At 37.5% G+C, this 17,395-nt stretch overlaps 1 protein-coding gene across 9 annotated transcripts in view; it reads left to right on the top strand.

Moving 5' to 3' along the window:
* The window catches only part of LLGL2 (LLGL scribble cell polarity complex component 2), a 111,684-nt gene that overhangs the window by 975 nt on the left and 93,314 nt on the right, over positions 1-17,395 (top strand). For 4 of the 9 annotated variants that reach the window (XM_058168945.1, XM_058168947.1, XM_058168941.1 and 1 more), the window contains exon 2: positions 1,726-1,885. The exons of the other annotated variants lie outside the window; for them this stretch is intronic. The gene's annotated coding sequence lies outside the window, so the exon portion shown is untranslated. The remainder of the gene's footprint in view (positions 1-1,725; positions 1,886-17,395) is intronic. 9 annotated transcript variants of the gene reach the window in all.

Genomic DNA, 17,395 nt, shown 5'->3' with positions numbered 1-17,395 from the left:
ACTTGAAACTAGTTGTCTTACAGGTGGAGACAGTAGGCTAAAAAAACAAACAATGAGCTCCTCAATATTATGGTTGGGTTTTTTTTAAGGTTTTCTCGTGTTACTACCTGTTTTCAGGTGATTCTTATAAGTGCTGCCCAGATAATTCTTGCTTTCTGTTTCCCTTAGAGTTGAGAGTGTCTGCTCTTGGTGTAGAGATCTGTATTTCATAGAACAAACATAACAGAAGGAAAACAAAGAAACCTAAAGGGGAAGAAAAAAGCCAGATCAGTGTAGAGATTGTGGTTTTAATGGAAGCAATCTAGGTTGGAACAAAGTGTTGTATCTTGGGGCCAATACATGTGCTTTTTAAATGAGTCTTGTAGACGTATGATAGTTTTTTCTTAAGTTGAATATTAAGTTGAATATTATGTATATGCCACCTTGAGTTATACAAATATGAAGGTGGAATATAAATCTAATAGTAATGTAAAGTTGTCCCATTATTGCCAAGGTTCTATACACTGCATTCAACTGCAGTGTGATATGTTAGGTTTACAACTTAGTATATTGAGTCAGCCTAGCCAGTTTTAACTGATTTAACAAACCATGTTATACAGGTAGTCCTCGATTTACAACAGTTCATTTAGTGACCACTTAAAGTTAGAATGGCGTTGAATAAAGCGTCTTATGACTGTTTTTCACACTTAATGACTGTTCCAGGATCCTCATATTCATGTGACCGAAATTCGGATGCTTGACAACTGACTCATATTTATTATGATTGCAGTATCCCAGGATCATGGGATCATCTTTTGTAACTTTCTTACAAGAAAGTTCAATGAGGAAGCCAGATTCCCTTAACAGCCGTGTTACTAACGTAACAACTGCAGTGATTCACTTAACTGTGGTACAAAAGGTCTTGAAATGGGGCAAAATTCACTTAACAAATGTTTCACTTAGCAACAAAATTGGGCTCAATTGTACTCATATAGCCATGTGGACCTTGCTGTGAAATTAGATATTTGTTTAAGGATCCAGAATCGGATGATATTTAAACTTATTTGTGAAACTTTGCTTAAAGAGGCTTGATATAGAGAATGCTTCTGCCAATAAAGTTTAAGAGAAACTGAACCTCCTTTGTAGTCTTTGTCAGTCTGAACTAATAAAATTTCCGACTTAAAGAGATTGGTCTGTTGAGTATCATCTTCTAAGCAAATAAGATAGTGAGTGCCAATTCTGCCTGACTCCCTGCTTGTCAGGGGTCTCAGGGACCTGACAGTCAACATTTTTCAAAACCATAAAAGAGTAGCCAATGGCATATTTGAAAAATTAACTCCATTGTAAGCTGGGAAAAGTCCTGTTCCCCCACCCAAAAAGTGGGCTGATTTAGTAGATACTAGAACCCTTTGAAATACTCCAGTTTATTTTTACATCAAACACAAGCATCAAACACAAAAGATATTTATTTACCACTGGGCATTTAGCAGGTTTTTATTTCCACATTCAAACAATGGTGCATAGACTTATGTATGGGTTTAATTCCCTTATCCCACACACTGCCTCTTTTTGCAGAAATTTTTCAATGCATAAACTGTTTTGTACTTAAAACTGCCTTTGTATATTTATTAAGTTGAGTAGTTGCCTATTCTTGCAGTTTCCTGTGATTAAACATTGGTAAACATGTATGTTTGTTGTTTTACATATTATATGCAGACATTTGGATAATTGTGTTTTTATATGCAGATCAATGACACCTGAATGGAATGCTTAAAAATGAATCCAGCACACAAGGAATAGCAATAGCACTTAGACTTATATACTGCTTCATAGTACCTTACAGCCCTCTTACAGAGTCAGCACATTTTCCTCAAGTCTGGGTCCTCATTTTATTGACCTAGGAAAGGTGAGTCAACCTTGAGTTAGTAAACTTAAATGATAATGTTTGGTTATTCTGCAGCTGGACTCTAGCACTCACACTAGTTCAAAAATATTCAGTTGACAATGATCCTCAGAGTATGTACTTTATAATTGGTGTGTTCGTGGTTTTCCTTGGCAATGTTAGATACTCTCCGATTAATCGATCCCCAAGAGCAGTTACTTAAAAGAATGGGATTAATTTATGGATAAACATATGTAGGGTATGGGTTACAGATTGCCTCTTCAGAGAGTTAAATTAGAAATTGTAATATTTCTTAACAACACACAGGATGAATGCTACTGTTTTATAAGTTTTCTAGTATAGAGAAGCTACTTATCCTATTCTTTTATGGGCATTAATACAAGTAATGTATTAATGGATGGTTTAATATGCCATTTCTGATTCAGATACACTGTGGAGCTTTTGATCACAGAACAGTCTTTTCATACAGTAAGAAGGCCACATAAAGATTTCTATCAAGAATTGATGAAAAAATGTTGATAGATTATCTTTAACCTTTCAGGCCTTTCTGTTTTGTGCCTGTATATAAATATTGCAAGGTGATATATTTGAAGACTGTTTAAATTATAAATCCTGAGTGGTTATTGATCATTATGTTTTTATCCTGTTTTCAAAAAGGAAATAGTATGTTGCTTGGATTGGAGTGACCACTACACCCTATAAATAACAAATTAAAAAGGGGGGAAAATACTATTTGCCTTTGCTTGACACCAGCAAAATTTTTGTGTGACATTTGTTGTTTTAGTTCTTCAGATGGGATTAGCAAATAAATTAGCTATTCAATACTGTATAAGTAACTGTCTATAAAGTACAGAAGTGAATGAAAATTTTAGTTTTCAGGATAAAATGAAATTTTACAATGGATGATAAATGTGTGGCATAATTTACCTGATATCAAATGATTTGCTGTAGAATCATAATATGGTATGACTCTAAATCTTTTCAGCCTTTGTTGAGTGGTAGCTTGAGAGTCTTGTGATTATTATATTCTTTGTTATCTTGTTATAAAACACTGCAGATGCAATTATGATAGCTAATGTTTATACCTCAGACTCTAAAAGAAAACTTAACAATGAATGCTTGAGCTGTAAAGGTATTAAACTGCTTATATTTTTTTTTACTTTTTTCAAGATACCATAGCTAACTTTTTTCAATGCTAGATTGTTGTCTTAGCCATTGAGCTCCTTAATAAATGCATGCATCATGCTTAACCTTAATATGGAATGTTTGATATTTGCTTAACATGTTGTGTGAACATTACCATTAAGCTTTGTAATCCATATTTTTTAATTATCAAGTTAGATAAATGCAGTCACTAATTCAAACAAACTATGGTTGATAAAAAGGTCTTAGTGATGTGTGAACCCTAACTATATACCCCGACAATGAGCTGTTTAATTAAAGTGTCAATATTTGTGTTAATTCAGAGTTTCATAAATGTTGACATAATATATTGGGCAATATTTTTCTTATATTAATTATATATTAGTAATATTTATCAAGGTTTTATCTATAAAGATACTGTGGATCTATACATTTGGCAAGAAAGCTGATTTTACAAATATGTTTGATTTACCATATTTTCTACCGTGTTTTCCCGAAAATAAGACCCTGTCTTATATTTTTTTGAATCCCGAAATAAGTGCTTGGCCTTATTGCCATGCGCTCAAAAGCCTGATTGGGCTTATTATCCTGGGAAACAGGATATGTGCATATGCACATTTCAATCTATATTTTTAAATGTCCTCAATTAGTTCAACAATTAATATTGTACTTGTGTCATATTGAATCTTGGGCTTTAGTTAGTGCTCATCCTTATTACTTTGATCATTCTGGTTTTTGACTGCCAGTCAACCTGTTCTGTGCTTTTTTCTTTTTTCTTTTTGTTCTACTTGCTGTATCATTTCTGTTCAGTTATTTTAAAAATGTTAAGGGAATTAAGTCTCTAATAGGCTATAGAAATACCATGTAAAAGATTGTTTGGGGTTTGTTAGTCATAAGGAATAATAACAAATCTCAGTTTTACTGTAAAGCTTCGTAAGTTAATATTCTGTGCATATTTGGATGATTATCCATTTCAGTGTTTTGTTATGTGAGGAACTTGAAATCAGGAGGTAGTTTCTGAAACTTAAATGATTATTTTTTTTAAAAAGCATGATCTAGAAAAACTGGTTTGTGCATATACAGCAGAAGTATTTCCTGGTAGGTGTTTGGAGGGTGGGCTATTTGGTTTTTCAAAATCCTAATCTTCCTTACTCAGAAGTAAATTTCATCAAATTTGCTTCTATTTATTTCCTAGTAATTTGTATTGATTCTCTATAATTGTGAAGAAGATTCACACAGACTACATAAAATGCTAACTGGTAATTCTCAGTTACATTTGGAGCTGTAATTTCTGATGCTGCACAGGAATATACAATATGTTGGTTTTATTGTCCCACCAGAGGCAAGAATACTCTAGACCATTGCTACACAACACTAAAAGATGCTTATTGGTCTTTACCACGTGCAGCTGTAGGACACTCTGATCATTGCATGATTCACCTTGTACCTGCTTACAGGCAAAGACTTAAAGCCACAAAACCAATAATTAAATCAGTGAAGACCTGGACGGAGGAATCAAAATTAAAGCTACAGGCATGTTTTGACTGCACTGATTGGAATATTTTTAAAGATACCTCTGCAGACCTGGATGAACTCACAGATACTGTAACATCATATGTCAGCTTCTGTGAAGACCTATGTGTACCTACAAGGAACTTGCAAATATACAGTAACAACAAACCTTGGTTTACACCTAAACTTAAGCAGCTACGACATTCCAAAGAGGAAGCCTACAGAAAAGGTGATAAAATGCTGTACAATCAGGCCAGAAATGCACTAACAAGGGAGATCAGAGCAGCAAAAAGAAGCTACTCTGAAAAGCTAAAGAATCAGTTTTCAGCAAATGAACCAGCAAACATGTGGAAAACTCTTAAAAATATCACCGGCTATGGCAAACCTCCTTCCCAGGCTGAAGGTAATCAACAACTGGCAGATGACCTGAATGAGTTTTACTGCAGGTTTGAAAGGAAACTACAGCCACCTATCTCCACAACCCCCATCTCAAGACACACCAACAACAGCCAAGCCTCCTACAACTGACCCCATTTCATTGGGTTCACAACCCCTAGTGATCACAGAAAAAGAAGTGCAGGATCTATTTCACAGACAAAAGCCAGGAAAAGCTCCAGGCCCAGACAAGATAACTCCTTCTTGCTTAAAAGTCTGTGCTGACCAAGTGGCCCCCATCTTCACCCATATTTTCAATAAATCACTAGAGATGTGTTATGTTCCTTCTTGCTTCAAACGCTCTACCATCATCCCAGTGCCGAAGAAGCCCACCATCAAGGAACTGAATGACTACAGACCAGTTGCTCTAACATCTGTAGTCATGAAAACCTTTGAAAGGCTAATGCTTTCCTACTTGAATACCATCATGGATCCGCTGTTAGACCCCTTTCAATTTGCATACCGAGCAAGCAGATCAACAGATGATGCTGTTAATATGGCTCTGCACTACATCCTACAGCATCTTGAGTCTCCAAAGACCTATGCAAGGGTCCTTTTTGTAGACTTTAGTTCAGCATTCAATACCATCATTCCAGGCATTCTTCTAACTAAGCTAAACCAGCTACAGGTACCGGAACAGACTTGTAAGTGGATCACAAGCTTCCTAACAAACAGGAAGCAGCAGGTGAAGCTAAGCAAGATCACATCAAATACCTGTACAATTAGCACAGGGGCCCCCCAAGGCTGTGTGCTCTCCCCACTTCTCTTCTCTCTGTATACCAATGGCTGCATCTCCAATGATCAATCTGTTAAGCTACTGAAGTTTGCAGATGACACAACAGTGATTGGCCTCATTCGAGACAATGACGAATCCGCATATAGACGAGATGTCAGACGACTAGCCTTGTGGTGCAACCAAAACAATCGAACTGAACACACTCAAAACCGTAGAAATGGTGGTAGACTTTAGGAGAAACCCTTCCATACTTCCACCTCTCACAATACTAGACAACACAGTATCAACAGTAGAAACCTTCAAATTTCTAGGTTCTATCATATCGCAAGATCTCAAATGGACAGCTAACATCAAAAACATCATTAAAAAAGGACAGCAAAGAATGTTCTTTCTGCGCCAACTCAGTAAGCTCAAACTGCCCAAGGAGCTGCTGATTCAGTTCTACAGAGGAATTATTGAGTCTGTCATTTGCACCTCTATAACTGTCTGGTTCGGTTCTGCAACCCAACAAGAAAAACACAGACTTCAGAGGATAATTAGAACTGCAGAAAAAATAATTGCTACCAACCTGCCTTCCATTGAGGACCTGTATACTGCACGAATCAAGAAGAGGGCCGTGAAAATATTTACAGACCCCTCACATCCTGGACATAAACTGTTTCAACTCCTACCCTCAAAACGACGCTATAGAGCACTGCACACCAGAACAACTAGACACAAGAACAGTTTTTTCCCGAAGGCCATCACTCTGCTAAACAAATAATTCCATCAACACTGTCAAACTATTTACTGAATCTGCACTACTATTAATCTTCTCATAGTTCCCATCACCAATCTCTTTCCATTTATGACTGTATGACTATAACTTGTTGCTGGCAATCCTTATGATTTATATTGATATATTGATCATCAATTGTGTTGTAAATGTTGTACCTTGATGAACGTATCTTTTCTTTTATGTACACTGAGAGCATATGCACCAAGACAAATTCCTTGTGTGTCCAATCACATTTGGCCAATAAAAATTCTATTCTATTCTATTCTATTCTATTCTATTCTATTAAACATGATTTTTTCAGACTACTACACAAAATGGAAACACATTTTGGAAAGAATAATGACATCTGCATAAAGACGTACTTTTCAGAAAACTAAAATATTACTGTTGTTTCAAGTAAGCATAATTATTCTGTTTTGAGTTCTATTTATAATTGTCTTAAATTTATACCGAATCTAAACAGTATGTATTAATTTCTTTAGGCTTTCATAAAATCTGTATACTATTTGTCTGAGTTTTTAGTTAAAAATAAATACGTAACTGGGAGCTTGGCACAAAGCTATGAGAAAGTAATTAAATTTTAGTCCTATAATTGCAGATATTATTTTAAAATAAATTTACATCATCTTTCTCTTGCTTTATTTTATTGTTTATATCCCGCTTTTATAAATAACTCAAGATGGCAAACATGCCTAAAATTCCTTCCTCTTATTTTCCTCACAACACCAATCGTGTAAGGGTTGGGCTGAAAGAGTATCACTGGCTCAGAGTTGCCCCACCAGCTTTGATATCTAAGGCGGAACTACAACTCACAATCTCCTGGTTTCTAGGCCAGCACCTTAACCGTTTAACCAAATTGGCTTTCCTGTCTGATTTATTTCTGGGAATGTTACATGCAGGCAGAAGTGAAGATTGAGAATGAGCTGTCTTAATTAAGCAAATTGTGTTTCTTTTTAAATGGCATAAAACATTTGTCAGCTGGAAGTTACTAAATAATGCTCCAGTATAAATTAAATAAATATGGATAAGCTATATATGTGTCTGTGTTCCATATTTAATGATTGAGCTATGTCCTGGTTTATACATACAAGCAACAATTTATGTAATTTATAATATTTCTATATCCTCAAGCAAGAGTTTGGTAGCTGTAATAAATATGAATTAAAAAAAAGACAATTTTGCTGTGTGATGTGTGAATCGTTATGGTTTAGCATGATCTATAATGTCTATTAAAGATGGAAACGCAATAAGAGATGTTTTAAAACAATTACTTTAAAAACGTTATTGGTTGTACATGGTTTGTTGCAAAGAACAAGTGTCAAAATAAGTGAAAATGGTTTTGTATCATTGCTTGCAATTTGCATTGCAATACTTTATTTCAGTATATGGAAATAAGTGTGGATTATATCAGGTGTGGAATCCAGTGGGAATGCGTATGATAAAACAAGAACTAGGGTCAAGAATGAATGGGTGCTGTGAATGGGTGCTGAATGAACATCGACTGAATAAAAAAGTGAATAGTTGTGCAAACACATTAGAGTATGCTGAGTTTCTGAGATGCAGATAGAATGAACATCAAAGTGCAGAACAAATAAAGAAAATATGAATAGGTTGAATAGAAAGATTATTATGCTAAATAACAATTGCTATCATTAAAGTGAAAACTTTAAAACAAGACTCCATAGAAGTAACATGTCATAAAAATTATTATGTCCTAATTCAGAAAACAAATCTACACTAATGCTTAGTTCTTCCTTTTAGCTATTAGTCCTATGTTGGTATTATGGAAGGGCTTTTTTCCTTCTATTTTACTCTAGCAAATTGGTTGTCATGTTATTAGTTCTCATGTTATTTTATATCTTTTCAGCTGCTTTGAACAACTCTTAAATTCATTCAGTAAAAATGTTTGTTCTTGGTATGCTCCTGGCTGTGAATTTGAAAGTTGGCTCAATTATGCGTAGCTCTTCTATCAGTCAGGTGTATATCTCTCCTTTTTTTTTGTTTTTAAATGTATCACTGTAGGAATTGGAGCACATACAGCATTGTTAATTGTTCTGTTATGCATAAAACAATATGCAAACTGGGATGATAAGATAAAGCCAAATTGAATTCAAAGGACATCACTCTCAGGAGTAAAGAATTAGTTTAAGAATGCCTTTGAAGTGGCAGCGTTTCTCTCCCACAATAATATTTAAAAGGAGGAGCAGTCTGCCAAGAAGGAGTAGACTGGGTGACCAGACTTTAATCTTCTTAGTGTTGAGGGTATTGCATTGCAGAGGGAAATGTGTGCCCTGTGAACAGAGTAGTACTCTCTGTATAAATCATGTTTAACCTATCCTGCTCCATCTGTATAAATTTATGGGTCTTGCTTTTAAGGGAAATGTGCTCAGGAGTGAACCAGGACATTTTGTTATGCACTGGATTTAACAACCTTGAAAAGCTTCTGTTACTTATTCATAATAATGAAGGGCAAAGGTTATTTGTTCAAACAACATCTTTATGAGCTTCTCACTGTGGTTATTATTTCCACTTTACTTTTTTTTGCTTTTTGTGCTTGGTACAGAGTTGGACACTGCCCTTCCCATTTGTTTTTACTTATTGTCATTCTTATTGTGACCTTCTTATTCTATTAAGTTACTACAATATCTTGCTATATTATTTTTTACTCAAATTAGTATCTCAATTAGTTGGACTTTAGAAGCTACACAATAATACACATTATAAACATGCATATAAACAGTTTACTGAAGTGGAAGATAATTCCACTTTGTGCAAAGCTAGGTTAGGTTCTAAAATGTTAGTTTAATCCTAAAACAATACACAAGATGTCTTTTTTTTAATAAAAGTTTTTTTATTTTTTAACAAACACAAACAAACAATGCATTTTTATTGAACATAGTATTGGCTGAGTCACAAATTTGTACAGCTTTTAGTTATCTCCCAACACAATTTATATATTTCACTTTTTGCCATAGTGTTCTCTCTCTAATTTTTATTTTATTTTCCTTATTTCTGTTATATAACTAATCTTACCTTTTGCCCTACACTCTAATCATTAATCAATTTTTCTCTTTTTTTCCCCTCCTCTCATTGCTTCCTCAAAGTTAAAACCCTTCCGTTTCAAATCAATCATTTTTCTAATATTTAACCTTAATTCTAAATCATCCTATTCAAATATTTTTCTATTACTCCCTTATCACAACATAATATAGTTTCAAGCATTTTTCCTAAATTCCATTATTCCAATCACAAAAATTAATATTCATACAATTTTACATATGCAACTTATCCAATCAAATACCTTACTACAATTCACTTAATTATATGATACTAAAATCATTCTCAATATTTCTCAATTCCCATTATTATTATCTTTTGTGTAAACCCAATTTTTCCATTGCTTTTTAAACTAAATTAATCTTCCCAATATAATATAATTTCAAATGCTTTAGCTGAGTTCCATATTTACAATTAAAGACATTTCAAATATTACAATACACAAGATGTCTAATCGTATTCTTAGATTTAGAGAAGAAATAAGTTAGCTGTAAAAATGAACTGATATTGTTAGGACTCTCATTTTGTCCCTTTACTCCTGTGTAGTGGTGACTACTAAATTAAACTATTTCTTTTATGAATTTATGACATGACAAATGGGATGACCTCAGTATTGGTTGGAATGTGGAGACAATGAGCCCACTTGTTTACATAAGCATAAAGTAATGATGTACTTTATGTAATGAAGTAATGACTACTGTGGCTGCTACAGTATTCCTGCATAGTCTAAAAAGTTCAAATGGAAGTAACTCAGAATGTTTTTTTAGTTCTCATAGTTTCATAATTAATATAATATAATTTCAAATGCTTTAGCTGAGTTCCATATTTACAATTAAAGACATTTCAAATATTACAATACACAAGATGTCTTTTTTTAATAAAAGTTTTTATTTTTAACAAACACAAACAAACAATGCATTTTATTGAACAGAGTAGTACTTTCTGTATAAATCATGTTTAACCTATCCTGCTCCATCTATATAAATTTATGGGTCTTGCTTTTAAGGAAATGTGCTCAGGAGTGAACCAGGACATTTTGTTATGCACTGGATTTAACAACCTTGAAAAGCTTCTGTTACTTATTCATAATAATGAAGGGCAAAGGTTATTTGTTCAAACAACATCTTTATGAGCTTCTCACTGTGGTTATTATTTCCACTTTTCTTTTTTCACATTATACGGATGGCGCAAACTTGGCGGGCTTTTGCATTAGCGGGAAGCCCTGCGGTGCAGTGAGAGGCGGGCGGGGAGCCGCCAGCCTTCTCGGCTGAGGGAGGAGGTTTCCCGACCGGTAGCTGCCTCATTTCCCACCCTCGGCTTATACTCGAGTCCCCAGTTTACCCCAGTTTTTTGGGGTAAAATTGGGGACCTCGGCTTATACTCGGATCGGCTTATATTCGAGTATATACGGTAATCTGATTTTAACATTCTCACAAATGTGTCTTAAAATCTCAAACAAATTATATATTAGACTCTTGTAGCGCTCCTTATGGTGTTTGCTGCAAAAGACCAACATAGATATTGTATTCATATAAAAACAGATTTTCAGAATTCTGTTTTAATTGCCTTTTACAATGTTTGTAAAAATGTTTATGATTTTATGCCTACTCTACATTGCCCAAAGTTGCTCTGTGAGGAAGATGGGTGGTTTCTAAATGAGATATATAAATATATAATATATGTAAATAAAAATTAAATTCTACAGCTTTCTTTGTAATCACAGACTATGGTCTCATTCATTTCTTGACAGAAGAACATGTGTTCTTACAGGATTGTTTTGATCTGGGAAATATAAAAAAAAATGTATGGAAGAGTTATAGGTCAGTCAGATGCTTTATATGAAGACTTAGTTTCATTAGTTTATCATTTAAAATCAAGTTCTTTTGATTAAAGATGCATTAGTACTAGATATTGCAACCTAAAGAACAGGTGTAAATCTTCAAAGAAATTGGAATGATTTCTATGATGAATGTACATTGGCAACAGTCAGTGTTTTGGTGCTAATTGTTTTGATTTAGCTTGAATTTCCATAATTCCTATCAGTACACTTGTGAGAGTTGGTGTCCAATATATCTGAAGGATCTCCAGCTTGGGCAAAAAAAATAAAAAAATAAAATGGTAGCAGACTGCAAAATGAGGCCAAACTTTTGTCTCATTACTTTCTCTAAATACAGCCCTTTTCTATTTGAGAATCCCAGTTGAACTACAAATAGTAGTACAAGGAGAAATTTCCTGAGAGAATTAATTAACCAGTGTAACAGCTTGCCTTCAGAAGCTGTGGGTGCTCCATCACTAGAGGATTTTAAGAAGAGATTGGACTGCCATTTGTTCGGAATAGCATAGGGCAGTGATGGCGAACCTTTTTGGCACCGGGTGCCCAAACTGGAATGCGTGTGTGCATGCATACGTGCGTGCTCACCGGAGCAGCAGAAATCTGAAGACCAGTAGCCGGTGCACATGTATTGCTGGCCAGCTTTATGTATGCCAGCGCCAGAAACCCAAAAACCAGCTGGCCAGCGCACATGCGCGCGCCAGAAACCAGAAGAGCAGCTGGCAATGGCGTGCGTGCCCACAGAGAGGGCTCTACGTGCCACCTTTGGCACGTGTGCCATAGGTTCGCCATCATGGACATAGGGTCTCCTGATTGAGCAGGGAGTTGGACTAGAAGACCTCCAAGGTCCCTTCCAACTCTGTTATTCTGCAACATCTTTAATCTGAATGCAACACTCTGTGAAGGGGAAGCTGATTCTCTAATGTACACAGATGTATGGCTCAAGGATTTCTCTTTGTTTTACTCAATCTACAACTTGGGTTTTTTTGCCTTTCATCCTGCTATGTATTATATTCCTGCACATCTTATGCTTGAGGTGGTAACCTTTGATTTCTCAGCCTTCTCCTTTTAAATTGGCCTTCCTTTATGGTCATAAACTTTCCCCAACTTTTTTTTTGCAAATGAAGACAAGTGAACTCTGGACTCTAAATTGCACTGATTCAGAATTATTTCTGTTTCTATTTAGTTCATTGTTTATTTGTTTTTCAAGAGATACTAGGCATTCTATATGAAAAGATACAAGTACTCCATACTCTAAGGCAGGGGTAGTCAACCTTTTTATACCTACTGCCCACTTTTGTATCTCTGTTAGTAGTAAAATTTTCTAACCGCCCACCAGTTCCACAGTAGTGCGCCATGTATCGTCATCTGCGCATGCCTCTCGCGCATTGTGGATTCGGTTTGGGGGGGCGCCGGCTACCAGCTCTGCTTGTCTGTTATAGCTGGGTGGTGTGGGGGGAGATGCGCGAGCTATTCTGGGACGAGGCTCTTTTGTTTGCGGTTGCACTATAGCGCCATTTAGTTTTACGTACGTAACGTGAACTAAACTTACACGTGGGTGATACAAATAGTATATTTTCAGAAATTTAACTTGTCACGGGGAATTTTATGAAAACCTAATGAAAATGTTTTTAAATAATGCTATGAATTTTTTTTAAAAAATTAAATTATAAAAAGGAAAGTGCTTCAGTATCGGACAAAACCCCTACCACCCACCATGAAAGCTGGAACGCCCACTAGTGGGCGGTAGGGACCAGGTTGACTACCATTGATCTAAGGTGTTGCAATCTTTATTGTTTTGCCTTTTTCTGCTTTGAGCTTTTCTGTGCTTTCATAAAAATAGTTATTAACAAGGCCATATTTCACATTTTGTTACTTTCTTTTCTTAAAGGAAAGTTAGATATACAGTAGTTAGCTGACTTAGCTGCAAGCGAAATGAATTCATGTATATCACCATTATTTCTTTAAATATTTGTAATTGTTTGGAGTTGCATATCTTTTTATTTATTGTCTTCAACATCTCATTTAAGGAAACCTTGCTTTCTACTTGTTTCTCTTCAGCTGTGGCTGCAACTCTAAAACATAATTTTAATAGAACTTTACTCCTTCTATTGCAACAGAATTTCATTTAAGGTTTCTAGGCCAAATATAGACAAAACATAAAACTGTGGCTGTAGGTCCTCTTTGTCTATACACCCTAAATTTGATATTCCTTTGCAAAAAGAAACACCCATTACGATCTTGCCATCTTCAGCTCAGTCAAGGACATCTTCTGCATAATATCCATTAAAGGAACAAAAAATAATTGAAAGGATTCTCATGCAATCTGGTTTTAGGCCTATGTTTTACATGTAAATTGTTTAGGTTGTACTGATACAATTTACATTGAGGAATAGATTAAAATGCATATATTCTGATGGGTCTTTCAGAGACTTGAAATGCTATTAACCATGATATCCTTCTAATTTACTTGATTGATACAATATTAGAAATGGTATTGTGGATTTTAAATCTTTCTGTAAGCCCTTGCTTAAGGTGGTGTTACAGGTTGTTGTACCATTTGTGGAATAGGCCTTTGTTTTGTCAGCATTAACAATGTGATGTAGAATTCCAAAGTCAGTTGAGATATATTATACCAAGTATTACATTGATTGCCATCCTTGAGACTAATTCTGTCCTAATGTCAAATAAAGTTTCCTTGGAAGACTATTGTTCTGCATTGGAACCTACCATTCATATTTATATCAATTTATGGGCCTAACTTGTGTGACCATGGTGAGACCAATCAGTTTGATGCTAGGTTGACTGACATATGCATCTTTTGAAGACCCGTTTATTTTGTTCTATTTTTTTCTGAAGTAATAGTTGGTCTTTTAAATTGGCTCAGAACAAGCTAGTCTCCTGGTAAGTAGAACCAGTTAACAGAATACTGTTTGTTAGAGTCTTATGGCAGCACAATTGATATGGTACATAGATGGGCCTTTTAAAATGAGATTGTGTGTGTATAATAATAATAATAATAATAATAATAATAATAATAATAATAATAATAATAATAATAATAATAATAATAATAATAATAATAATAATAATAATAATAATGTTTTAATTTGTATACCGCCCTTCTCCTGAAGGACTCAGGGCGGTGAACAGGCAAATAAAATACAAACAAACATACACAATAATTAAAACAACCCTTAAAAAACTGATTCAAATTTGCCAGAAAATTTAAAATGACATTACACCCCATAAAATTGCAAAAATTTAAAACCCATCTCAATTCAATTAAAATTTAAAATTAAAATCAGGCCAGTCCAGCCATATGAAATAAATAGGTTTTAAGTTCGCGGCGAAAGGTCCTAAGGTCAGGTAGTTGTCGAAGCCTGAGGGGAAGTTCGTTCCACAGGGTAGGAGCCTCCATAGAGAAGGCCCTCCCACTGGGGGCCGCCAGTCGACACTGTTTGGCTGACGGCACCCTGAGGAGTCCCTCTCTGTGGGAACGCACCTCTGTGGGGACGCTGGGAGATAGAGGCCGGCAGTAGACGGTCCCATAGGTAGCCGGGTCCTAAGCCATGGAGCGCTTTAAAGGTGGCAACCAATACCTTGAAGCGCACCCGGAAAACAACAGGTAGCCAGTTCAGTCTGCGCAGGATAGGTGTTACGTGGGAGCTCCGAATCGCTCCCTCAATAACCCGTGCAGCCGCATTCTGGACTAGTTGAAGTCTCCGGGTGCTCTTCAAGGGGAGCCCCATGTAGAGAGCATTGCAGTAGTCCAGGCGAGAGGTAACGAGAGCATGAGTGACCATGCATAAGGCATCCCGGTCCAGGAAGGGACGCAACTGGCGGATCAGGCGAACCTGATAAAAAGCTCTCCTGGAGACGGTCGCCAAATGATCTTCAAAGGACAACCGACCATCCAGGAGCACGCCCAAGTTGCGTACCTTCTCCATCGGGGCCAATGACTCGCCCCCGACAGACAGCCACATCTGCAGCTGACTGTACCGAGGTGCCGGCATCCACAGCCACTCCGTCTTGGAGGGATTAAGTTTGAGCCTGTTCCTCCCCATCCAGACCCGTACGGCTTCCAGACACCGGGACAGCACTTCGACAGCTTCGCTGGGGTGGCCCGGGGTGGAAAAGTACAGCTGAGTGTCATCAGCATACAGTTGGTATCTCACCCCAAAGCCACTGATGATCTCACCCAGCGGCTTCATATAGATGTTGAACAGGAGGGGTGAGAGAATCGATCCCTGCGGCACCCCACACAAGAGGCACCTCGGAGTCGATCTCTGCCCCCCTGTCAACACCATCTGCGTCCGGTCAGAGAGGTAGGAGGAGAACCACCGATAAACGGTGCCTCTCACCCCCAACCCCTCCAACCGGCGCAGCAGGATACCATGGTCGATGGTATCAAAAGCCGCTGAGAGATCTAATAGGACCAGGACAGAGGAGTAACCCTTATCCCTGGCCCTCCAGAGATCATCCACCAGCGCGACCAAAGCTGTCTCCGTACTGTATCCGAGCCGGAAGCCGGACTGAAACGGGTCTAGATAGACAGCTTCATCCAGGTACTGGGGTAGCTGACATGCCACCGGACTCTACAACCTTCGCCGTGAAGCGAAGATTGGAGACTGGCCGGTAATTCCCTAAAACAGCTGGGTCCAGGGAAGGCTTCTTGAGGAGAGGTCTCACCACCGCCTCTTTCAAGGCAGCGGGAAAGATCCCCTCCCGCAAAGAAGCATTTATAATCCCTTGGAGCCAGCCTCGTGTCACCTCCTGAGTAGCCGGTACTAACCAGGAGGGGCACGGATCCAGTAAACATGTAGTGGCATTCAGCCTACCCAGCAACCTGTCCATGTCCTTGGGAGTCACAGGATCAAAATCATCCCAAACCACCTCAACAAGACGGGTCTCGGAACTCTCGCCTGGATCTACCCAATTTTGATCCAATCCGTCCCGAAGCTGAACGATTTTATCGTATAGATAACCATTAAACTCCTCGGCACACCCTTGTAGGGGGTCCTCCCGCCCCTCCTGTTGAAGGAGAGAGCAGGTCACCCGAAACAGGGCAGCCGGGCGGTTATCTGCCGACGCAATGAGGGAGGAAACGTAGGAGCGTTTCGCATCCCTCAATGCCACTAGGTAGGTCCTGCTATAGGACCTAACTAGTGTCCGGTCAGCCTCAGAACGGCTGGATCTCCAGACACACTCTAGGCGTCTTCTCCGGCGTTTCATCTCCCTCAGCTCCTCGGAGAACCAAGGAGCTGGTTGAGACCGACGCCGGGTCAGAGGCCGCAAAGGCACAACACGGTCCAAAGCTCCAGCTGCGGTCTGTTCCCAGGCCGCAACTAGTTCTTCAGTCGTGTTGTGGGCCAGGTGCTCGGGAAACGGCCCAAGCTCCGTCAGGAACCTCTCCGGGTCCATCAGGCACCTGGGACGGAACCAACGCATTAGTTCCGTCTCCCTGCGGTGGTGGGTAGCGGTCAAAGTCTAGGCGAAGGAGAAAATGATCTGACCATGACAAAGGTTCAACAACTAAATCATTTAAAACCAGATCATTCTGGTCATGGTATGCATACAATTCCCACAATTAATTTCAAGTGCTTATGTGTTGCTTTACCCATTCCAGCCCCAAATGGCGTTTAGTAAAATATACTAGAAGGTATTCTCTAAGGACATGGGTTTTTTAAATTCCCAGAAATATTTTGCAATAAATTAATTCTAATGAAGAAATGCCAAGGCAGGATGAAATATTCTCAGCTCTTTAAACTGGTTTCTTGATTTAGATTACAGTGCTGGATAATATGAACAAAGGAGAAATGTCCTCATAATAACATAACACATAAAATGTATATTTGCACACGTAACATTATTTTAATACTTTTATTAACAACTGGAAGTATCTTTATTATGGGAAGGCTAAGCTCCCTATTTTTCTTTCTCCCATATTCAGTGAATTTGAATTTGCTATGACAAGATACTAGTACTAATTACCATTCTGGGATAATGAAGACCCTTTAA

Source organism: Ahaetulla prasina, chromosome 2 (genome assembly GCF_028640845.1).
Source record: "Ahaetulla prasina isolate Xishuangbanna chromosome 2, ASM2864084v1, whole genome shotgun sequence".
In the NCBI taxonomy this organism is placed as follows: domain Eukaryota; kingdom Metazoa; phylum Chordata; class Lepidosauria; order Squamata; family Colubridae; genus Ahaetulla; species Ahaetulla prasina.
Note: the sequence above shows the minus strand (reverse complement) of the source record. Positions and strands in the feature narration are given on the sequence as shown.